Source organism: Diceros bicornis, chromosome 12 (assembly GCF_020826845.1).
Source record: "Diceros bicornis minor isolate mBicDic1 chromosome 12, mDicBic1.mat.cur, whole genome shotgun sequence".
NCBI classification, from domain to species: domain Eukaryota; kingdom Metazoa; phylum Chordata; class Mammalia; order Perissodactyla; family Rhinocerotidae; genus Diceros; species Diceros bicornis.
The window spans coordinates 41,988,263-42,012,817 of NC_080751.1; the positions used below are offsets into that span (position 1 = coordinate 41,988,263).

Genomic DNA, 24,555 nt, shown 5'->3' on the forward strand with positions numbered 1-24,555 from the left:
ACACGAAACGATGCTAGAACTGTGAATGATTTTATTTTTATTTACTTATTTTTTGTGTGTGTGGAAGATTGGCCCTGAGCTAACATCCGATGCCAATCCTCCTCTTCTTTTTTTTATTTTTTTTTCTCTGAGGAAGATTGGCCGCGGGCTAACTTCTGTGCCCATCTTCCTCTACTTTATATGGGACACTGCCACAGCGTGGCTTGACAAGCGGTGCATCAGTGCGTGCCCAGGATCCAAACCTGGGAACCCTGTGCCGCCTAAGCAGAGTGCGCGCTCTTAACTGCTACGCCACCAGGCCTGCCCCTGAATGATTTTACTTTTATAAAAATTTTTACTAAGATTTACTTAAATTTTCAAAACTTAACTTAAAAATTCAGCTAGATAAAATGTATTAGTTATACTATTAGCTACGTTTGCCTTTTCATTTTAATAGATAATTTTAAATATTTTAAAGAAAAATAACTTGTTAAAAATTTATATGAAAAGTAATTTTGTTTTTATCTTTTATAATTTAATTTGCATTTTTATTAAAATAAATGTAATATTTGTACTGTTTCAGTTATCTGTTGCTGCATAACAAATCCCAAAACTTAGTGGCTTAAAATAAATTATTTTTCTCTCTCACAGTTCTGTGGGTTGACTGGCTCGGTGGATCGACTTGGTTGGTGGGGGGGCTGTCTGGTGTGGCTGCAGTCAGGCGGTGTCAAGGTCTAGAGTCAAGTGCAGGTTCAGCTGGACGGTACATCCAAGATGGCAGCATCTTTACTCTCATATCTGGTACTCAGCTGGGGTGGCTGGAACAAGTGAAGTCTGGCTGACTATATTGCTGTCTCCTGTGCCCTTTCCACAGGGCTAGTTTCGCCTCTTCCTAGCATGGCAGTCTCAGAGGAATCAGACTCCTTACATGATGGCTGGCTTATCCCAGAGCCAGCATTCTAAGAGACCCGGGTGGGAACGAAAAGGCCTCCTGTGACCTGTCCTCAGAAATCACGCTTTGCTGCTTTCTATTAGCCAAAAGTGAGTCACAGGGACAGCCCAGACTCAAGAGACAAGACTATGCAGGGTCATGAATACCAGGAGATGGGGTTCACTGGGGTAGCTTTGAAGACTAGCTACCACAGTCTGCCTGCTGGCCCCCAATGAATCACATCCCTCACACATTCAAAATACCCTCACCCTCCAAGACCCCCAAAATCTCATCCGTGAAGTCATCAGGCTTAGGCTCCAAATCCAGGCCCTCAACATCTACATCAGATCCGATGCAGAGGAGGCCCCGGAGTTACGGGTGCTTGGAGATGCTTCCTCTGGATTTGAAGATCTGTGAACTAAAGAGACAAGTTATCTTCCCCCCAAACTCAACACACCACGAGGAGGTAGGCACAGGATAACTGCAATAGACACTCTCATCCAAAAAGGAGGAGAAACATGTGCAGAGTAATTCTGAAATCAAGCCAATTCTTTTGTTACAGCCTGGTCCTGCTCTCTGGGAGTGGTTGTCCGTGGCTCTTGGCTCCACACTCTGAGTTATCCTTCCTTTTCCACTGACCATTTCCACTGAAATGGTCAGTGTTTGCAGCCAAATCGACTTCTCAGCCTGCTTCCTGCCCATAAAAAAGATCTCTTCATTTTGAACTGTCTCTGTCCCTTTCAATCCAAGCTGAAACAAATTCTTTAAAAAATTTGTGGGTTTCTAACCTACTCCATTAGACAAAAGCCATACCCCCATCTATTTCCAACAAGGACCTTTTCACCTTATGCCACCTGTGAGGTTCCTGTGGGATTCTTAGTCCTGTTGTCCAGCAGAGAGGATCTAAGAGGTACACCTTTCACATTCTTAGAAGCCCTATTGTCTATCCAGAGAGTCTAAAGACATGACCTCAAGTTTTTCCAAGGTCTTAACAAAGGGACTTACAGCCACACCCTTGACTATACCTGAGACTACATTTTACTGGAAGCCCTAGATTTTATCTTTGCCTTGAGGCCATTTCTTACTTTGAGTCTTCTGCTGGCTGGAACGACAGACCTGGGCTCCTTAGATTTTCTAAATTCTGCTCCAAGACTTCTTTAGTTCATCTCTATCTTTCCCTATTTTATCAAGTCAGCTGGAAGAAGCCAAGTAGCGCTTTCAACATTCTGCCTGAAAATTGCCTTAGCCAGATCACAAGTTCATTAGGCACCCTTTCTATTTTCCGCATTACTGTAGGGAATGGTCTCATATTCTTCTTCTTCTTCTGAATATCTCAGGTCCGCTTTTTCTCCAGCCTCCAATGATAGTTTCCTCACTGTATTCCAAGCCTGTAGTAATATTCTCCTCAAGGTTTTCAGCTTCTGTCCTCCAACTGTCTCAAAGCAAATGCTGCTGGTTTTAGGTTTTTGTTACAACACTCACTTTCAGCACCATGGTACTTGGTCTCCAAAGAAGGCCCCAGTGAACAAGACCTCCTGGTATTTCTGCCCTGTGTGGTCCCCCAACACTGAATCTGGGCTGGCCTATGACTCATGCTAACACATGGAACCCAGTTGATGTATGTTGCATAAGTATTGGACGTAGCCTTTAAGAGGACTGGCAGTTTCCTCTTCCTCCTTTTTGGAGTACTCACTTGTGGGAGTCCTGAGCTGCCATGTAGGAAGTCCAGCTACCCTACTGGAGAGAGCACGTGGACAGAGAGAGGCCCAGAGAGCATATGGCAAGAAGAAAAGGACCAGCTGTCCCAGCATCCCAGCTGAACCTCTTGATGGCTCACCAGTCCTGCCAACACCACATGAGAATTCCCGAGCAAAGCAGCAGAAGAGATGCTCAGCTCAGCCCAGTTGACCCACAGAACCATGAGAGATGATAAAATAGTGATTGTTTTAAACTACTAAGCTTTGGAGTGTTTGGTTACTCAGCAATAGGTAACTGAAACAACTCTGAATACAACTGCATTTTATTTTTAATCATCTAGATGATTACTGTCACTAGAACACAAATTATGAGTTCTCTATTATAAAAGCATGATTACTAATTTTGCTGAAAGTAAAGGAGAGAATAAATTTTAAGGAATAAATATACCCTAATGTATGAATTATAAATGTCTTAATTTTATTATTCACTTAAATATCACTGGCCCATCTGCAGAAACCCTGATGTGCTCAGTAAGGATCAACTCAGTTGTCTTCACTATTTTGCAGACTCTCAGTCATATAAAAATCATAATTGTATATGAATTTTCAATTTTATTATTTTGAAGGTAAACTTGTCAAGGTTGAAGGATAGAAGATATTTTAATTAACAGTTTGTTAGCTTGACTTATAACTTTTAAATATTTAGACATATGGTCTGTGGGCCTCCCTTTATATCCTCCCCAGGAGTGGATTTCACTAGAACCAATAAAATAGGTGCCTGACCAAGGCAGGGGCCAGAAGCCCTGCACCGCTGGAAGAGAAGTTGGCCCTTATCACGGCAGAAGGAATGCCGAAGTGACCACACCAGAAAAGACCAGACAGGAGCAAGGGGTGGGGTGGGATGCTGAGAAGCCCATCTTCCCCATCAGCAGAGCCAATCACTGCTCCACTGGCCAAATCCAAATGGCCTAGTCTAGGACCAGGAGAGGGAACACAGAGCTAGACCCATCCCCAGAGTCATCCTAAAACCTGCCTTGTGCTGGAGAGATCACATCCTTCCGCGGCCCCAGGTCTGGCCCAGGGCTTAGTGCTAGGCTGGGAGGCGTCCGCAGTCAAACCAAGTCAGAGTTTGCTACTGACGACTATCTGAGATCTATGCTTTCCACATTTATCCATTTTTGCAGTTTTAAATATGCTTCCTTTCCCCAGTTTCCTTCTAAGTATTATTTCTGAAAAACTGTAATCTTTTCTTCGCAAAATTGAGGTGAAAAGGATCTGTTCATACTTCAGTCAAAAGTGCAGAAGGGGAGAAGAGAAAGGGGGACCAGGAGGTTGAGTTGAGGAGATGGCAGCAGCTGCAGCTCCCAGAAGACCAAAAGGGCCGAGATGTGTGTGTGGCCAGGATCACATGGATGTCTCAATTCTGCAAGGCTACACAGGTAGATGATCTGGATCCTGAGAAGGGACATGTCTGGGGCCTGTGTGCAGCTCTCTGCCTGCCTGGGCTCTCTCCGTACTGGTCTATGGAGTCACTGTGACTGAGACCCTCAGAGCTTTCTAGGGGAGCAGATGGGGTTGATGGCTGACCCTTATGCTGGAGGCCCAGGCTCACAGCTCTGGTGTGGAGGGGGCATTACCTGGATTTGAATCCTCACTCTGCCCCTTTCTAACCTAGGGGCCTCTGGCAAGTTCCTTAATCCCTTTGTACCTCAATCTCCTCATCAATGAAATGGGGGTGATGATGGTGATGATGATAGTGCCTGTCCTATTGGGCTTTTGGGAGGATTAAATGAGTAACTCAGGGAAAGTGCTCAGAACAGAGCCTGGCACATAGGAAGTGCCAATGTTAATGTTTGCCAGTAGAGAGAACAGTCCAGGAGAAAGATGGGGCGAAATGCAGATTTGTGTGAGAGTTGTTTCTAAGTCAAATGCAAACTCATTAAGGAGGAGTATTCAGATCTTTTCAGGCCAGAAGTCTGCATGTGGCTCAAAGGATGAGCCCTGGCCAGGAGCAGAGGTGTCTCCTATGTCACAGACACACAACAGCCAAAGTTCTTTTAAAAAGGTCTCCATGGGTCTGGATTAAAATTTTAGTCAGCCACCCAGGGCAAGGAACTGTGACTTTGGATGCCCCGTGTCTCTGGTATGTCCTGAAATTCCATGACTTGTGCACTTAGGAAGGCTTTGTCTTCCCCCATGGAGCCAACACACGGAATGTGGGACTCGGAGGTAAGACTTGAAGTTGAAGATTCGCGGAGTGGCCTCAGGCACATCCCTTCCCATCTTGGAGACTCAGCTTTCCAGCCTGTAAAATGAGGGGCTGGACTAGATGATCTCAAAGCCCCTGGCTCACTCTACCATTCTAGGCCCATGATTCCTCACCACTCACCCAAGCCTCGCCCTGATCAAAGCCCACATTCAGCACAGTGTCCACGCAGCCAGGGGCCGTGGTGGGCCATTGAGGAAACCCCGCAAGCTTGGTTGAGCCACCTTGCCCTACTCTTTGGGCAGAGACCCCTTCCCCAGACCCCAGGAAGCCCAGGGGACTTCCCATTTGCGTCCACCTCAAAGCCTCCAGCTAGGGGACTCCTGGTCCTGGGATAGAGGTGAGGAACAAGAGCCAGGCCTAGGCAAACATAAAGAAATTAAGTCAATCACCCCTGGGCAGTATCCTGCACTCACAAAGGACAAGGGAGTGGGAAGAGGCCAGAGGTCCTGAGATCTCAGACAAGGCCAAAACTTGATCCAGCTCCTGGAGGTGAAGACAAGCTAGCCTCCTCCTCAAAATCATGCTAGGCTCCCCCAAAAGAGTAGAGGCTGTGATCCCAACATCCACTACAACAGGTGCAGGATTGGAGCCGTTTGAAAGCCCACTCACTGAGAACAAACACTGTCACACTAGGCCAGTTATGCTGAAGGTGAGAAGGTTCTGCAAGCTGCAGACCCGTGATTCAGCATGCATGTGTTGGGGACTCTATGCCTTGAGATGTGTCTTATGACTGTGGAAATGCATCCACTTGTATGTAGATGGTTCCTTCACATCTGTGTAAAGGTCTATGATTGAGCCTGTGTGCAAGACCATGGGTGTCTGTGAGGAAGACAGCAGAATAACCAGTGGTTACATGTAAGGCTCCGAGGCCAGACTGCCTGGACTTGAATCCCAAGTTTACCAATTACTAGCTTTGTGACCTTGAGCTGTCACCTCTATGTGACTCAATTCACCCATCTGTTAATTGGGATAAATAATAATACCTACTTCATGAAGTTGTAAGGACCAATTGCTCAATCCTTTTGTATAGTGTTAGAACAATGCCTACCATGTAGTAAATTTCCAAGAGGTGTTGGTTATAATTACTGTGTGTGACTGTATATCCACATCTGTTTGTCTTTGAGTATGAGAATGTACACATCTGGGTGTGTGTCTCTCTGTGTGTGTTTAGGTGTAGGAGACCTTTCTGTGCATCCAATGATGATAACAACTGGCATTTATTGCATGCCAACTGTGTCAGGCACTGCTCTAAGAGTTCTGCGGGCATTCACTTGGAAACACACGTGAATGTGAATGGCTGAGCACGTGTCCAGTCACGTGTGCCAGTGAGTACCTGTGAGTGTGGCCTGTCAGCCCTGCCTGCTGAGACCCCCTTCCTGAGTGAGCTGTGTGAGAGATGAAGACTCACACCATGGTCTGCCCGCCCACAGCACCGAAGGGGGGCAGTGAATTACACCCACCGCCCACCCTCTTTCCCAGGCTCCCAGTTACCTTGAATTGCCTGGGTCCTCTTTCCTCCAACGGAGAGAGCAAATGAGGAGCCCACCAGTCACAGCCTCCCTTTCATCCTCTGACAGCTTCGGTCTTGCCTTGGCCCCAGGGAGCTCAGGCCGGCTTCCTGGGCTGGGCCATCTTTTCCCAGTCTGTGCCATTTTTTGCTGAGTGGCATCTACTTCTGACTCACTGCGTATCCTCCCTAGGACAGAGTCTAACACAAGCAAGATAGTGAATTCTCCTCGTGGATAAAGCCTTTACATTTTACCTGTTATGTTTCCATTGCTTCCATTATTCCATGTTGGTAAAATTTCAAGGACAAAATGATGATGTTTGAAAATTTGTGAATGTGCTTTTCTTTCTTGCCTTTATGAGCACATGACCTTCATTGCTCTTGGCCCCAGGCCTGAGGAGAGCCTAGGATGAAGGTTTGACATAGACAGAACACACAGAAGAAAAAATGCGGTAGTGCTTGGCATCTGACACACAAAATAGGATTATGCGGTCAAAAGTCTTCTAAATCAGGCTATTCTCTTAAGAGCATATTTTCTGGATGCCTTCATCTCTCTCCTGGGGCGTGACCATGGAGTTTTATGTAACAGATGCCCAGGCAAGCAGAGGACGTGCTTCAGTTCTCTCCCTCCTGCCCAGGGGATGGTGGGAAGGGACTAGAAGGAGAACAACAAGGAGAACTAAGCAGTCGGATCTGGCTTTGCCCCAGAGAGGGCACCTCGGAAGACGGCCCCTGTCCCAGGCTCCCGTTTGAAACCCTGGGAGAAAGCGGCATCCCAGGCTGCTCCGAACCAACCAAACCAACCCAGCCTCTGCCTCTGACAACAGGGCTCCAGGGTAAGTTAGAGGATGCTCAGGAGTTCAGATTCATAAGCCCACTTCAATTCCTACAGGCCTGGCTGCCAAGTTGTGAGCCAGCAGGCCAGCCAGGGCCACAGCAGCCCAATGAGGAGACCCACAGCAGAGGAGCGGGCACTACTGGATCTGGGGGAGCCCTTTGGGAGGCAGCCAGGAAGAACACACGTGCAGTGGGCTGGTCAGCCGGGGGCACCGCAGGGGCTCTGACCAGACCAGGAGGGACCAGACCATGAGTTACACAAACTCAGCTTCAAGTACAATTCGTGGCCAGTGGGGACAAGGGAACTTGCCGGGAAACCAGAGGATACCACACCGCAGGATCCCAACTCCTTGCACCTGCCAGATGTCACATAAGCTACCCTTGTCTGTCCAAACACCTCAACACCATCTTAGTGGGACAAGCGGGGGAAAGCAATCTGAGAACTGAGCACTTTATCCAAGGGAAACTAAACATCACTCAGCAGGCTACACCGTCAGGTCCCACAATGTTCAAATCAAGTCGAACATTTCATTGTTTTTCTCACTAATCATCAGGTAGGGATTAGAGACAGGCTGAGTTAGTCATAGACCAACACATAGGGAAATTACTTTTTTGTCTGCACAGATGAATCAAAGTGTGAGTTAAATTTTCAGTCATGTTACACACACAAAAATAGAGGACCCACCCTTGCCCCCACCAAAATGCCAGCTGGTCTTTCCAACTAAAGACAATGATCCCAGCAGAGGACAAGTCCTGGCCTCTGGATCCCAAATTGCCTCCTCCAGGTGATGTGAGACAAGTCATGCCAGAGCAGCACACAGTTGCCCTTTGGCCCAAGCTCTCACATCAGCCTTCTTGGCCTCATGCACACAGGGTTCCCACCCCCTGGCTTATCTGTGCTTTTTTGAGGAAAAGAATAAGGTTTTAATTCTCTTTCCAGCCCCTTCCCGTCCAGGGCATTCTGGCTCCCAGCCCTGGCCGCTGTCTCAGAGGCTGTTCAGATCCCTCCTTCCCCCCGGAGGTGAGAATGTGGGGTGTGAACTGACTGAGGTCCAAGGTCCTACACACCGAGTGTCTGGGAGGAGGGGCAGGGTGGAGAGCAGCACATGCAGAGGGCGATGCTACCACCTGCTGGAGGCCCAGGGCGACACAGCCCAGGTGGGGAACCATGTTCCATTAGCCTTGGGTGCAACCACTTCAGAATCTTGCATTCAAATGATTTACTTTCTTTTTTCCAGAACAGCGTCTCACTACTCAGTCATTTGGTCACCTGGTTTGCTGGTTGGAGCAAGATCATCATTCTATAGATGAGGAAACTGATACCCAAGAAAGAGCAGAATGCTGTCTGAAGTCACATGACCGGGGATGGCTTGAGGGTAACATTTAGTCTCCTGCCTCCCAGCCAAGAGCTGTGCCCCTCCTCGGTACTCAGACTAGGGTGTCCTGGGAAACGAGGGGCCTCCTTGTGAACAAGGTTGATAGGGCCATCCCCAACATCCAAGGAGATGGTCTGAGGGGAGGAGGGGGCATCTATGTCCTCCTGCAGTTGGCTCAGGGCCTGATACATGTCCACAGTGACTTTGTTTCCTAAGGATTCACACACAGTACCACACAGGCCATTTCAGCCCCTTGGGCACCATTTTCTGAAATCCCACAGGGCAGGCTGGCTGCCAGGGAGAACCTGACTGATGCCTGTCCTGATTCACTGGGCTCCTCCATATCCCAGAGGGCGCACCGCACCCCGGCCCACCTTGGTCTCTGTTCAGAGTTCTCAGTCTTATTGCCTCCTGGTTCCCCAGTCCCCAGGTTCTGGATTCCAGTTCTGCCTTGGGGCCTGGTGAGCAGGACTCCCCACATCACAGGCTGTCCTCCAGAATTGCCCAGATACCCCACATTCAGTTCCTCTATGCCCCAGGACATCTGCATCTCAGACCAGCTGACAAGGGCGCCCAGACCGTGACCAGAGTCTGCTCCACCCCCATCCCAGGTCCCCACAGCAGGGTAGTTCCCCAGGCCCTCTTCTCCAGCAGCAAAGTCCACTTCCAGAGGCTGGTCCCCCTCAGCCTGCTTGTCCTGCTTTGAATAACTGCCAGACGGTTCAGAGCCTGGGCTGGGGACAGAGGCCAACTGGCCTCCCAGGGCACCACCCTCAGGTAGCCACACCAGCCCTCGGCTCATTCTGGGAATCATATCACTAATGGAAACATCTCTGAGGTGGATTAGAGAGCAAACCACGAAGCCATGAAAAAACCACTGAAGAAAAAGACTGTTTAACTGACCTCAGGATGGGCAATGACTTTCCAGTCAGAGAAGAGATCATTCAGGGAAAAATAGGGCTTAATAAAAGTTGAAACTTCTGTATATCAAAAACATCTCGGGCCGGCCCCATGGCTTAGCGGTTAAGTTTGCGCGCTCCGCTGCTGGCAGCCCGGGTTCGGATCCCGGGCGCGCACTGACGCACCGCTTCTCCGGCCATGCTGAGGCCGAGTCCCACATACAGCAACTAGAAGGATGTGCAACTATGACATAAAACTACCTACTGGGGCTTTGGGGGAAAAATAAATAAATAAAAATTAAAAAAAAAAAATCTCAAAATTAAAGGCAAGCAGGTCTCAGTGGAAGAGTTTCTACAACACTAAAGGTGACATTCTTAACACGTTTTTTCCACGAATTGTCTTTTAACGTCCTTGCTGGTTTTCTGTCGGGAGCCTGAGGTTGTTTGTTTACATATTAAACAGGAAAGGTTATTTATTCTGAATACTTTGAATTTGGAACCTGTGAGTATATTACCTATTGAATAAGAAAAGAAAAAATGATATGTTAAATATAAATCAGACAAAATCTTTTAATTGATTCTACGTGAACAGTTGATGAATGAAAATGTAATATAAGAAAAGTTTTCACAGGAGAATTTCTGCCACAGGCATCAGCCCAGAGACCAGGGAAGGGCAGAATTGGAAAGCTGACTAAGTTTGTCTCCAGCAGCCCCATCCTCTGCCTCGTGCTTTCCTGTCCCACTTCTGAGCACCTCTCCTTCTCAAAGCCCTCCTGCACTGCCCCTCACTCGCCTTCTTCCCCCACCATCCCACTCTGCTCTCAGATGGGCTTTGCTAAGGGGCTGAGGAGGGCTCGAGAGCTGCCCCCTCCAGGACCATTAAGGAGCAGAAGCAAAGCTGTAGACTTTGAGTTCAGATACCATTTTATATTCTTTTTTTTTTTTTCACTTCCTTTCCCCCAGTACATAGTTGTGTATAGTTGTAAGTTCTTCTGGTTCTTCTGTGTGAGCTGCCACTACAGCATGGCTACTGACAGACAAATGGTTTGGTTCCACACCTGGGAACCGAACCCAGGCCACCGTAGCAGAATGAGCCGAACTTTAACCACTAGGCCATCAGGGCTGGCTCCCATTTTATATTCTGACATCAACACTGCTGGCCAAGTCCACTGTTGAGCAGGTGATACATAGCAAGTCACGGCCCAGTGCTGGCATAGACTTTGAAGAAGAGTTAAAAGTTTGTTCTTGGTGATGTTGTTTTTGTATGAGAATCTAGAAGGCTTGAGTCCTGGGGTAGGGCCTTGGATGAGTCCTTATATACAAAACAGGTGGTAACAGAGCCAGCGTCCAAGGGCCAGCATCCTTAGAGCCATTTTCCCAAACAGCAGGGGCAGGGAGTACAGATGGGGACCTTCTCTGTGGCCCCCACTGAGGATGTTGTGTGTAAGCAGGGGGCAGACAGACAGATGACTGAGGCCACCACTTCCCCCACTTGGGGCGCCCAGGACTCCTGACTCTCCTCTTTGCCTCCCAGTTCTTCCAGCCTGGGCCTTCACTTGGCCAAAACAGTCTGTAGGACAGAAAAAGTGCCTCTTCTCTGCCCAAGCCCCTTCCCACCCACACCCACCTTAGGGAGCAACTCCACTTTCCCTGATGTGTTCTGTGCATGCTTGGAGATGATTTGGGCCTGTGTTATAAGCCCATTATTCCCAGGACAGCAGTCTCTACCCTTTCCCCTGACAGCTGTGCTCAGCAGTCACCCTCACTGCCAGGACTCTGCATTGGCCCAAGCCTCCTCCTCTCCAGACCTCCTGCCCTTCTCTCTCCTCTCTTCTCGTCCTGGCAGAGTCCGGGAAAGGCAGAAAGCTATGGACAGGCCCCAGGTTGACCTGCAGGCTGTGGATAAAATAAGGCTCAGTGGCTGATCCCATAGCTGGCTCTGCGGGGCTCCAGCGCAGGGGAGCCTCCTAAGGCAGAGCCACAGCGCCACCTCGTGGTACATGGCCATCTGTGCAGCCAGGCCAGAGGCAACCTAAGAAACCTCCTGGGTGCCTCTTCCTTAACTATTTCAGTGTCTAGTCGCTGGGGTCTTTCCTAGATCCCAGGAGAGCCCCATCCCTGGGGACCGAGGGACAACTGTCAAGCTGAGGTCCCAGCCACATCTCTGAACAACTCCACACACACACACATCCCCAACAAAACACCTAGAAAAGGCCTGGGCTTCCGTGCCAGGTGGACTTGGTCACTCCCATCTCTTCTGTTTGGCAGATGTCTGTGCCTGGGCAATTACAAAACTTACCAGCCTCGGTGTCCTGCCTCTAAAATGGGAGCAATAAAAAGGCTGCTGAAGAACAGACTGGGTAATAAAGGCCCCAGAGCCAGAGGCTGGCTCATTGCAGGTGTTCAAGAAACAGTGGTCTCCTTTCCCTTCTGTCTGGGCTAGGTGCCTGGGAAACCCAGACTTACTCCAAGGCAGGGCCAAGGGGACAGTCAAAAAAGCCTAGGATGGGAAATGTTTCCAGCTCAGCTCCTCCAAGAACCCATTCTGAGCTACTTCATCCGGCTGCTGTTTGCCTCTCTGAACCCCTTCAGTTTAGGGTAACCAACTCACCCGGTTTTCCAGGGACTGAGGGATTTTCAGGGCGGGAGGGACCTTCGATGCTAAAATTGGGCTGTCCCAGGACAACCTGGGTGAGTGGGTCACCCAGGCCTTGCCTTTCCTCGCAGTCTCGTTCTGGGTCTTCGCAAAATAGCTGGGCTGTAGCCCAGGAATCTGCATTGTAACACTCCCCAGGTGATTCTTATAGACACCAAGTCACTGCCCCAACACCCTCTGTTTGTGTTTTCTCATTGGCTTCTGGCAGGAGTGCTACTCTTCAACTGGGCAGGAAGCCACCTGAGTACCGCACACACTCTGCAAAGTAAAACAGCAGCAACGGGCACATGTTCTCTCCTCAGCTTTAGAGTTCGTGCCCATGTGTCACTCCTCTATCATTCTTCATTCACCCATGCAGTACTTTTTGAGCACCTATTGGCTTGGCACAGCTGGAATTTATAACCTAATGATGGGAGATAACTGCCACTTGTATAAACATGATAATTTTAAATAGTAGTAAATACTGCTACACTACATGCAAAGGCATCTCTGAGGAGGTGACATTTGACCAAGCCCTGAAGGTTGAGGAGCCAGCCACCCTACGATATGGGCAAAACTGTCCCTGGAGAAAGAATGGCCATTGCAAAGACCCCTGGGCAGAAACAAGGAATAGAAAGACTACAGTGGCTGGTGCATACTAAACCAGGACAGAGTGACAGGCGCTGAGGTTGGAGAGGTGGGCAGGGGCCCATTCAGACCCATGGGGCCTTCTGGACCGCTGTGGGCCTTTGCATTTTATTCTGCATGCAATGGGAAGCCATCGATGGTTTTAAGCAAGGAAATGACAGAATCTGATTTGTGTTATTAAAGGCTCATTTGGGCTTCTGGGTGGAGAAGGGACTGGAGAGAGACAAGAAGTGGAAGTAGGGGGTCAGTTAAGAGGTTACTGCAATAATCTCAGCAGGAGAGGACAGAAACTGCGGATGGGGAGGAGTGCAAGGATTCGGATACATCCTGGATGGAGACACAGGGCTTGCTGGTGGATTAGACGCAGGAGGAACAAAAGGGTACCGTGAAGGCTGCCTGCTAACCTTTTCACTTAGAACCAAGCGAATGGATGACAGGACCATTTTGTGGAACGAGAAAGGCTAGGGGAGGAGCAGGTTTGGGAGGGGAAAAAAATCAAGTGTTATGCTTTGAAAGAGTCATCCAGGTGGAGACGGTAAGTGTGCTGATGGAGAGGACTGGGCTTCGTACAAAGGCAAAGGGAAGTATCCACTACCTTTATCCCCAGGCCCGTTTAATAGTTGGAAAGATTACAGTAATTTTTAGTTTAGCCAGAAATGGATGCTGCCTTTTCCTTCTGAAAGGAATCGTCATTAAGAAATTTGAAAAATTGGTCATTAATGTAAAATGATGTTTTGTACAATAGCAATTGCATCAGTCAAGATCCCTTTGGGTTACAAGTGACAGAAACCCTAGTTTAGTTTCTGGCTAAAGTCTAACTGGCTAACGCAAAAGGACTCTTTTCTGGCTCACATAATCAGACCACAGAAAGAGAATTAGTGAAGCTAGTCTTAAGAATCAGAGAGTCTCACACTTTCAGAGCTCTCTACCTCTTGTCCCTGCTTCTCATTAAATGTAGCCTTCATTCTCCCTGGCCAAATAGCTCAACTAGAAAGATATCTACTAGGAGCTGCAGGAAGCTCTGGATTTTTATTCTTTATGTTTCTAAACAGAAAGAAAAAAGAATTCTTCTCAGATAGCTTAAGATAGAACATCCCATGGAAGGACTCTGATTGGTTCATTTTGAGTCACATGCCTATCTCTGAACCAACCAGTGTGCAGTGTGGCCAGTGGGATGATGGGGTATGACTGACCCAGGCTGCTCAGGTGCTCACCTTGTTCAGAGGGGCACAGTATGTTCCCAGAAGAAAGGAGAATAGAGGCTGGGAAGATAACAACAAAATCTACCACACCATGTTACTTTTCTGAAAATAGAACTAAGAATCTTATAGCTAAAAGAGATCTTAGAAGACTCAGCAACCTCCCAATCAATGCAAGATTCTCTTCTACAATATTCCAGCTCCTGCTCCATCACTTTCAAAGCTGGGAAACACACTCCTTCACCAGTCAACCCATTTCTCAACAGTGCCAATCATTTACAAAATAAATTTGCTTCCTTGTCGTCATCATCCATGGGCTCCAGTTCTAAGTTCACGTTCTCTCCTCTAGGTCAACACTGTGTCTACTCCTTTCACTACTCTTTTGAAAGCAGCTCATATATCCCTCTTCAGCCTGCTCTTCTCCAGGATCCATATTCCTCGGAGTTTCAACTGTAGTCCTCATGGATGGCTTATTATTATAGGAAGGCGGGGGAGGCATCTAGTCCCCTGGATCATTAAGCTCAGGGTTATAGTATCAAGGAATTTGTGGGGAAAGGCAGGGAACCAGCAGAAGGAGGAAAAGCTCCCCACCTCCCCAGGCTTTCCCACAGCATGGACTCCACCCCAGCCAGCTGCCTGTGCTCCCAGGGGGCCAGCCAGACAGCAGGGAGCATAAAAACACTTCAAGAGAATTCAGTTTTACAGTTTAAGTTAAAAAGAAGAAAATAGATAAGATAAAAATGAATTTAGAAGAAAAAGTTAAAAGAAGGCTAAGAAGAAATAAATGAAAAGACTAAGGACAGAGGAAATGTGTAATGACAGTTTTAAAGGGAAAATATATGCTCATTAACAAGAGTGTTTAAAGGAATGAAATGGTTAAGACAACAAAATTTTTTTAAGATAAGAATAATTAGGAATATTCAGATAATAAAATAATAATCAGTAAAATAAAATAAAAAGATTTTTTAAATGACTTTAAACATTATAAGACTAAAAAATAAAACAGAAATATGTTAAGCTGAAGGCAGCAGAGCAGAGTCCAAGGGCCAGAGGCACCAAGCAGGGCTGTGTGGGGAGGTTTACGGGCTTTCTCTAAGCCTGGGTTTCTCTTCAGGCCCCCCTACAAACTGAGATGCTTGGCCAGCCACACCTGTGTCAGGGCCTCCAAGAAGTCCTTCTTCCTTAAATATCTATCCAGGAAAGGCATTCAGTGGTGCCAACCCTGGAACTGGAGGACATGTGCGCGCCCCATCCAGCATCAGTCAGCCCAGACCCCTCAACCACGGCTCTTATGATATGGATTCTAGAGGCCTCACGCTCATGGATTATCACAGCAGAAACCCTCTTTAAAGGTGATTTCAGGGGCCGGCCCCGTGGCTTAGCGGTTAAGTGCGCGCGCTCCCCTGCTGGCGGCCCTAGTTCGGATCCTGGGCGCACAGCAATGCACCGCTTCTCCGGCCATGCTGAGGCCGCGTCCCACATACAGCAACTAGAAGGATGTGCAACTATGACATACAACTATCTATCGGGGCTTTGGGGGAAAAAAGGAGGAGGATTGGCAATAGATGTTAGCTCAGAGCCGGTCTCCCTCAGCAAAAAGAGGAAGATTAGCATGGATGTTAGCTCAGGGCTGATCTTCCTCACAAAAAAAAAAAAAAAAAAGATGATTTCACACACCTGGAAATTTTATATATATATATATAATATATTATGTTATATATAACATTATATATTATAGGTAACATTATATTTAACATAAATTATTATATACATAGTTATATATATTCTATAGATAGATATCCATCCCTTGGACCAGCAATCCCACGTCTAGAATCCATCTCAAAGATATGCCAGATATTCAAAACGATGTGAACAAACTCCTCATTGCAGCTCTATCTTCTTCCAGAAGACTGGAAACAATCCAAATGTCCGTCAGTAGAGGACTGGTTCAATAAACGGTGCTACATCCACATGAATGGAGTACTATGCAGCTGTGATAAGGAGTGAGGAAGAGTTCTCTCTGCAACTTTGAAATGATCTTCAGAACATACTGTTAGTGAAATCAGCAAGGAAGAGAAGGAGAAGAAGTGGAATACACAACATATGTGTGTATTCGTGTATATTTTTTAAGATAACAAATAGAAGGATAAACCAAAAAAGTAATTTTTAAATTATTATCTATAGACAGAAGGAGGAAACAGGATTAAGGGACAAGGATATAAGCTAGACTTCTCTGAACCAACCTTATTTTATAGTTTTGACTTTGTAAGCATGTAAATATTTTAGATAAATAAAAAGAAAAAAAAACTGAATCCTTAAAAATGTGAAACAGGGGCCGGCCCGGTGGCGCAAGCGGTTAAGTGCGCGCGCTCCGCTGTGGCGGCCTGGGGTTCGCTGGTTCGGATCCCAGGCGCGCACCAACCTACTGCTTGGCAAACCATGCTGTGGCGGCGTCCCATATAAAGTGGAGGAAGATGGGCACAGATGTTAGCCCAAGGCCGTCTTCCTCAGCAAAAAAAAGAGGAGGATTGGTGGATGTTAGCACAGGGCTGATCTCCTCACAAAAAAAAAAAAAAGAAAAAAAAATGTGAAACAAACTGAAGCAAATGGCATTCACTGTGTGTCAAGTCGGTAACACAGCCATACACAGAAAAATTACTTTTACTCTATTATTATTAATTTTTCCTGAGGAAGATTCGCCCTGAGCTAACACCCATGCCAATCTTCTTCTATTTCGTATGTGGGCCGCCAGCACAGCATGGCCACTAACAGAGCGGTAAAGGTCTGTACCCGGGAACCAAACCCAGGACACCGAAGCGGAGTGCACTGAACTTAACCACTAGGCCACCGGGGCTAGCCCTACTTTGACTTTAAAACACAATACTTTGACTACTGCATTTTGAATCTAAACTAAGGACAAAAGGAATCACAAAGGAATCTTAAACTGCAATCAATAATCCTATTGTTAGAAATAATATTGATAATATTATTTTGAAATTATTGTGTGTGCGTGTAGTAGGATAAAGCAAGTAAGTAATTATATGAGTTATAAAGAACTAATATTTTCAGAGCAAGAGAAAAGAGATCCAAATATAAAATGTAAGGATATAAATTTTGTAATGTTAAATTTGAACTGGAAACATGACTATAAACAGGCTTTATTTCTCTCTTTTTAAAAAATATGCATTTCCTAGTTCTATCCACCGGAAAGGCCTTGAAAATATGCCAGCCACAGAGTAGCAATAAGCACCTCTAGCTCACAGATTGTGGTCTCCTAAATAACATTTCCCAACAAAAAGAACCAGGCTTCTGGGAGAAATGGCTGATTCCAGGATCCAAGGAAGAAAAGTACAAAGCACATTTTAGAATATCTTGTCATGCTGGGAACAAGGAAACTATCAAAGATCTAGGATTACGTCAAAAAGACCCAAGAGCCAACTTGATGCAATTCTCCCTGGCCAAACATGGACACACTGAGCATCAACAATGATAACAGGGTCAATGAATCAAGAGAACATAACAGTCCCAAACATGTATACAGCCAATAACAGAGCTTTAAACTACATGAAGCAGAAAAAGGAAAAACTAAAAAGAGAAACAGAAAAATCTACCATTGTAGCCGGTTATTTTCACACCATTCTCTCAATGATAGAACAAGTAGGCAGAAAATCAAAGATACAGAAGACGTGAACAACACTATAAACCAACTTGATATAGTTGAAATTGACATAACACTCTGCCCGACAACAGCACAGTACATATTCTCTTCAAGTGCATCAGAATCAAACGAAAAGCAGGAAAACAATAGAGAAAATCAATGAAGACAAAGACTGGATATTTGAAAAGATAAATAAAAGTGAAAAACATCTTATCAGACTAATCAGGAAAAAAAAGAGAAAAAGACACAAATTATCAATATCAGAAATTAGAGGGGACATCACTACAGATCCTAAAGATAAGAAGGGAATATCATGAATAACTTCATGCCAATAAATTCAACAAATTTAATGAAATAGACAAATTTCTTGAAAGATACAAAATACCAAGGTTTACTCAGAATATATAGGTAACCTGAATAGCCCCATATCTATTAAAGAAATTGAATTTGTTGGGTTTAAAAAAAAACCTTCCCACAAAGAAAACTGCAGACGCACAGTGCTTCACTAGTGAATTCTGCCAATATTTAAGGAAGAAATAATATAAGACTCATACACTGAAAACTAGAAAACATTGCTGAAAGAAATTAAAGGCCTAAATAAGTTGAGAATGTACCTTGTTTATGGAATCAGAAGACTCAATCAATATTGTTAAGGAGGCAATTCTCCTCAAATCGATCAATAAATTCAACAGAATTCTTATCAAAATCCCAGGATGTTTTCATAGAAATTGGCAAGCTGAAGGCTTATATGGAAATGTAAAGGACCTAGAATGGCCAAAACAGTTTTGAAAAAGAACCCAAGTTGGAGGACTTACACTATCTGGTTTCCAAACTTACAGTAATCAACACAGTATGGTGTTGGCATAACCCCACACTGACATAGAGGTCAACAGAATAGAATGAGAGTCCAGCAAAAGACCAACACATTTATGGTCAATTAATTTTTGACAAGGTGTCAAGGCAATTCAATCAGGAAAGGATAAGCTTTTCAACAAATGGTGCCAGAATTGGATATCCATATACAAAAAAAAAGTTAGACCTCTACTCACAGGATACACAAAAATGAACTCCTAAATCTAAGAGCTAAAACATAGAATAAAATCATGGTGACTTTGGGTTAGGCAAAGATTTCTTAGATATGACATCAAAAGTACCATTCATGGGCCGGCCCCGTGGCTTAGCGGTTAAGTGCATGCGCTCCGCTACTGGCAGCCTGGGGTTCGGATCCCGGGCGCACACCGACGCACCGCTTCCCCGGCCATGCTGAGGCCGCATCTTACATACAGCAACTAGGAGGATATGCAACTATGACATACAACTATCTACTCGGGCTTTGGGGAAAAAAAAGGAGGAGGATTGGCAATAGATGTTAGCTCAGAGCCGGTCTTCCTCAGCAAAAAGAGGAGGATTAGCATGAATGTTAGCTCAGGGGTGATCTTCCTCAAAAAAAAAAAAAAAAAGTAACATCCATAATAGAAAAAAATTGATAACTTGAACCTCATCAAAATGTTAAAAGTTTGCTCTTCAAGAGACACCATTAACAAAATGAAAACCCGAGCCACAAACTGGGAGAAATTATTTACAAAACATATATCCAACAAAAGAATTATATCTAGAATATACAAAACTCTTACAACTCAATAATGAAAAGACAAATAACCCAATAAAAAATGGGTAAAAGATTTGAATGGATAATTCACCAAAGAAGATATACAAATATCTAATAAGCATCCAAAAAGCTACTCAGCATCACTAATGCAGTTCATTGTATGTCAACTATAACTGAAAAAAAAAAGGTATAAAATAAAAAACTGATTGGTGACCTTTAGGAGCTGTTAGGGCATCAACTCATCATTCTAAAAATTATTAGGAAACAAAAAGAGTCAAGCAATATTGTCCAGTCTTTTCTATGTGAATTGTGCTTTGGGAAAAGTAAACAGTCGATGGGAAAAAAAGGTTTTTGTAGAATCACAGTCATAAATACAGAAGGAATAATAGAATTAGAAAACCACTATTGTGTAATCCTTAATAAAATAATAAATCTAGACAAAGAGCATCAATGGCTGCTAAACCCATTAGGTTGGAGGCTGATGTGGAATTTCATAACGGATGGATTAGGCTGACCACATCTGAAGTCACCAGTAAAATTAGCACCACTAAATGTGGAACAACCAGACATGTACCTTCTCTTGTGATGCAACGGTACATAGTACCACCTAGAAAATTTTTGAAAAAAAAAAATTTGAATCTGAATATTATCAAGCTTCTAGATCTAATTGTCAGGGGGAATTTAACAATACATTAAAGGATGCCTTCAGGATGCAATTAGCCCAGTTCTGTAGGAAATTCTACAGATCAACAAATAAATATCATAAAAAGGAGTGGGGAGAGAAGGAATTGGTATAAATTAAAAGAGACTTAAAAGATATATCCTAATCAAATGCAATGTGTGGGCCTTGTTTGGATCTTGATTCACACAAACCAACTGTAAAAATAACTTTTAGGGCCCAACCCAGTGGCCTAGTGGTTAAGTTTGCGCACTCCGCTTCAGTGGCCTGGGGTTTGCAGGTTCAGATCCCAGGCACAGACATACATACTGCTCATCCAGCCATGCTGTGGTATCCCACATAAAAAATAGAGGAAGATTGGCACAGATGTTAGCTCAGCAGCAATCTTCCTCAAGCAAAAAGAGGAAAATTGGCAACAGATGTCTGAAAGTTTTTTTTTTTTTTGGTGAAGAAGATTGGCCCTGAGCTAACATCTGTTGCCAATCTTCCTCACCAAACAAAACAAAACAAAAAAACTTTTCAGAGGTGAGTGTGGAAATTTGAGCACAGCCTAGGTATTAGATAATGCAGAGGCATTATTATTAACCTTTCTAGGTGTAATGATGCTGTGGTTATACTTTTTTTTAAAAGTAGTTACCTGTTGGGTATACATACTGAAGTACTTACAAGTTAAATTAAACCATATCTGGGATTTCCTTTAAAATATTCCAGTGAAGGTGCAGGGGTAGGGGAGAACAATGATATAGATGAAGCAATGTTGACAATTCTTGAAAATAGTGATGGATGGATACACCAGGGTTAAATATACTATCTTCTCTACATTGGGGTATGTTTGAAATTTTCCATAATAAAGAACTGGGGTTTTGTTTTGTTGAATTTTAAGTGGGCTGTATTCATGCAGATCACAGCCCTCAGGCTGTGTTCTGACCTACCAGAGCTCAACAGGAGTATTCCTTCCCTTTATCCACTGGGCTCAATGTCTGTAAGGCGCACAAGAGAGAAATGAGTCAGGTTAAGAAAACAGCAAAAACAAAAAACAAAGCAAGCGGGTGAAGCAGTGGCAGCTGGCACCCACCTCTGTGTTGGGGGTTAATGGACAGTGTTGGGACTATGGCAGCGGAAGATCACATGCCCATCCAAAGGGCGTAGCCAATGTCGCCATGTGAGAATAAGGGCCCCAGATGGCCAAGTCTTCTGATTTTTCATTAGAAACTAGAAATCTGGGCATTTCAGTAAAATCTCTCAATATGTGGGCAAATGATTAAAAATTTTTTAAACACTTTGCAAGTCAGTGCTAGAAAGCCAAACAAAACCTGTTTGGAGGCTAGATTTGTTTCATGGACTGCTGTTTTGTGATCTCCGACACCACACCATGTAATGCATTTTATAGTGATGCATTAATAATTGGTTGACGTTCCTAGCAGCTGGGTCATACAGCTGGCACAACTGAGGTTGCACGCATCTGAAATCCCCAGATCCTCTACAAGCCAACAGCTGTCAAGTCAGGCATCCCACACACTGAACTCTGAACTGAACATAGGCTTACAATTATCTCTATCAAATTGCATCTTGTCATTTGTCAGAAACATTTGTCTCTGGATTGGCTCTACTCTTCCTCCAAATTCTACAGAATTTGCACTCCCTTCTGGCTTTGTATCACGCACAGTTTTAATAAGCCTGTCTTTATCCATGCCATCTACAAAGCTAATGTCAGCCTAGGCTGTGTCCAACTTCTCTTCTGCCAGAGATCTGCAGCTGTTCAGCTATAACTTCACCCTACTTTCCAAGTTCATCCACCTCAGATTTAGCCGTCTTCCTCCTTGAAGCCACCATACATTATATACAGGCCTACTCCACTAAAGTCTTGTGGTGACAATAATGCCACCTCCTTACATCTGTATAGTACTTAATGGTTTTTAAAGCATTTTTCCAAAATTTTCTGACTTGATCTTTATCGCCCAACACAACCTTAAAAAATCCTATCAATATCACACTAAGATGTTAAAATCTGCCAGTAGTCTGTTTATTTGTAACCCACTAATAATTTCCTAGCTGGGGATTTCTAGATTAAACAGAGAAAGGGCAACTAATTTAGCCTCCTTCTTTCCCACCTCACCATCTTACCAGAAAAACAGTTCCCAAAACCACCACCATTCCAGCAATAGCCAATAGGGACAGAAACAATATTTAAGAGCAAGAATGTTCTAACCATAAGAGTTGACAGAAAATGGAATGGCTTGCCTTGTGAAGAAATGACATTTTGATGCTAGAAGTTTTCAACTAGGAGCTGAGGTTTTGTAGAAGCGATTCCAAGATGGATAGGAAGTTGGGCAGAATGCTCTCTCATTCATTTATTTCTGTCCATGTGGGGAAGCTGCTCTGTGCTCAGCTCTCAGAAGTACCTGACCAGTTCTTGCAGTGAGTAACCTCTGAAGGTCAGAAGCCTACACTTGGGAAGTCTGATCATTTTTATGCTTTGTACATTTTTAAATTAATTCCCTTTTAAAAAGCAGTTTTCAGAAAAAAAATTTTTTTTAATGCCAGCCTTTTCTCCACTGTTCAAGAAAGAGAGAACCCGTACAATGGAATATTATTCAGCCATAAAAAGAAATGAAGTACTGATACAGGGTAGGATATGGATGAATCTTGAAAACTGCCTAAGGGAAAGAAGCCAGTCACAAAGACCACATATTATATGATTCCATTCATACGAAACTCCAGAATAGGGAAATGTATAGAGACAGAAGGTAGATTAGTGGTTACTTAGGGCTGGGCTAGGCTGAGGGGCTAGCGAGATGATAGCTAAAGGATACAGGGTTTCTTACTGAGGTGATGAAAATGTTCTAAAATTGACTGTGGTGCTGATTGCACAGATCTGCGAATATACTAAACTCCATTGAATTTGACACTTAATAGGTTAATTGTATGGTATGTGAATTATATTTCAATAAAGCTGTTTTTTTTTTAATTAAGTGAACTTTTTTTTTTAATTGGATAGATATTTGTTTCCAGGCCTTGGCTAGATTTCTAAAGGGGAGCTCTCCCCACCTGCTGAGGATGAGTCTGAGCCAGAGGCTCTGGTTGGGTGGGGAACTGCCGCCAGGTTAGGTGAGGGGGTGGACTTGCTCACATCTCAGCCGGCTTGAGGCTCCCCATTCTGAATCCGGGGCTGGGGTTAGTAGCCAAGGGGACAGACAAGAGCTCCGCCCTCAGCCCACTCTGTCTCTGAGCTTTCTAGGTCTTGCTTCTCACCACTCCGGGTAGTATTTCCATCCTGGGATTTAACTACCAGCACCTCCATAAAAACAGCGGAAACCACTCTTTTGGGAGTAGGCGTCCGGGAGGCCTCTCACTCCAACTAAACTTGTTCCCTACTTTGCCCACACCTCCTGGGGATGCGAGGCACCCACTCAGCCCTTGTCAAAGCAGCCCCCGCGTCTCGGAGGAATGTTCCCGTGCTGGCTTCAAAAACCAGCTGGCCACGCGGGCGGGGTTGGGGGGGAGCCAGATCTTCTGGCCCAGGGAGGTCTTCTGACCCTGGGATTTGTGGCATGCATGAACGGACACCCGCCACTCGGATATCACTAGAAACCGTCTGCTCTCCGTTCTGCCAGCGAATTCCAATACTCCAGACTGACACCGGGGAGAAGGGGCACAGAATGGGGAGAGGGAAACGCCCCTGGCACATTTCCCAGACTCTGCAAATCCGCCCAGGGAGGCCTGGGTGCCTGGGTACGGGAGAAGGGCCCGCGGTCTAGGGGTCCCTGCAGATCGGGGGGAGGGAGTAATGACTAGTTATTACTAGTGCAAAGGGAAGGGAGCGGCTGCTCCACTAGCACCCCCGCGCTGGGCCTCGGGCCCCAACTCCCGGGAGTAGTCGCCCAGCTCGGGCCCCGCCACCCAGCGCGCGCCGCGCCGCACCCTGTCCTGGGCAAGGGGCAGCGACCGGGAGCTCGGACACGCCGGGCGTTTTCGATGTCGATGCCCAAGCAGGGCCCCATTACCGGGGCAGCGCTCTGGGACCTCCCGTCCGCATCCCCAGGACTGAGGCCTGAGACTGGGTGCCGTTAAAGGAAATGCCTAGGAAGAGAACTAGGAGGGAGCAGTAAGTAAATGTCCCGGTTCGAGCGGCTGGATGGTGCTCGAGGGCAACAAGTAGCTTGAAGAGCGGGTAAGACGCTCCAAAGCGAGCTGCTTCCTGCCTGCGGCGGGGAGGAACGTGCACGCAGAGTGATCAGACACAGGAACTGAGAAGGCTAAAGAGGGGCTAACTCGTTCCCTTGGGCGAGGAGATAAAAGGGGGGTGCGGGTATCCAAAAGGGTCGTGCTCCAGGTGAGGCTCGAACTCACAACCTCGGCATTGCTCTGCATGTACTGCTGTATAAGTACCGCGCGCTAACCGATTGCGCCACTGGAGCTCCGCTTAGCCGGCCTCGCGATGGTTCTATCAGGGTTCACGCAGGCCCGGTGCGGGCCTTCGCGGAGCATGCGCACCCGTGGGTCGGGGCTCGGCGGGAACAAGACCTGGCTCTGAGTCCGCTACAGCTTCCGGCCCGGCGGCCCCGGCTGAGTGAGCCCGGGGGTTCTGCGAGCGTCTCCCTCGGGGATGGAGGGCCGGTTGGCAGGGCCGTG

At 45.8% G+C, this 24,555-nt stretch overlaps 1 non-coding gene across 1 annotated transcript; it reads right to left on the reverse strand.

Annotated features, from left to right (window-relative positions):
* Positions 1 to 24,248: 24,248 nt before the first annotated feature.
* On the reverse strand, positions 24,249 to 24,341 carry TRNAI-UAU (transfer RNA isoleucine (anticodon UAU)). Its single transcript is given in 2 exon segments — positions 24,249 to 24,284; positions 24,304 to 24,341. It is a non-coding gene; the product is annotated as a tRNA-Ile (tRNA).
* Positions 24,342 to 24,555: the final 214 nt, after the last annotated feature.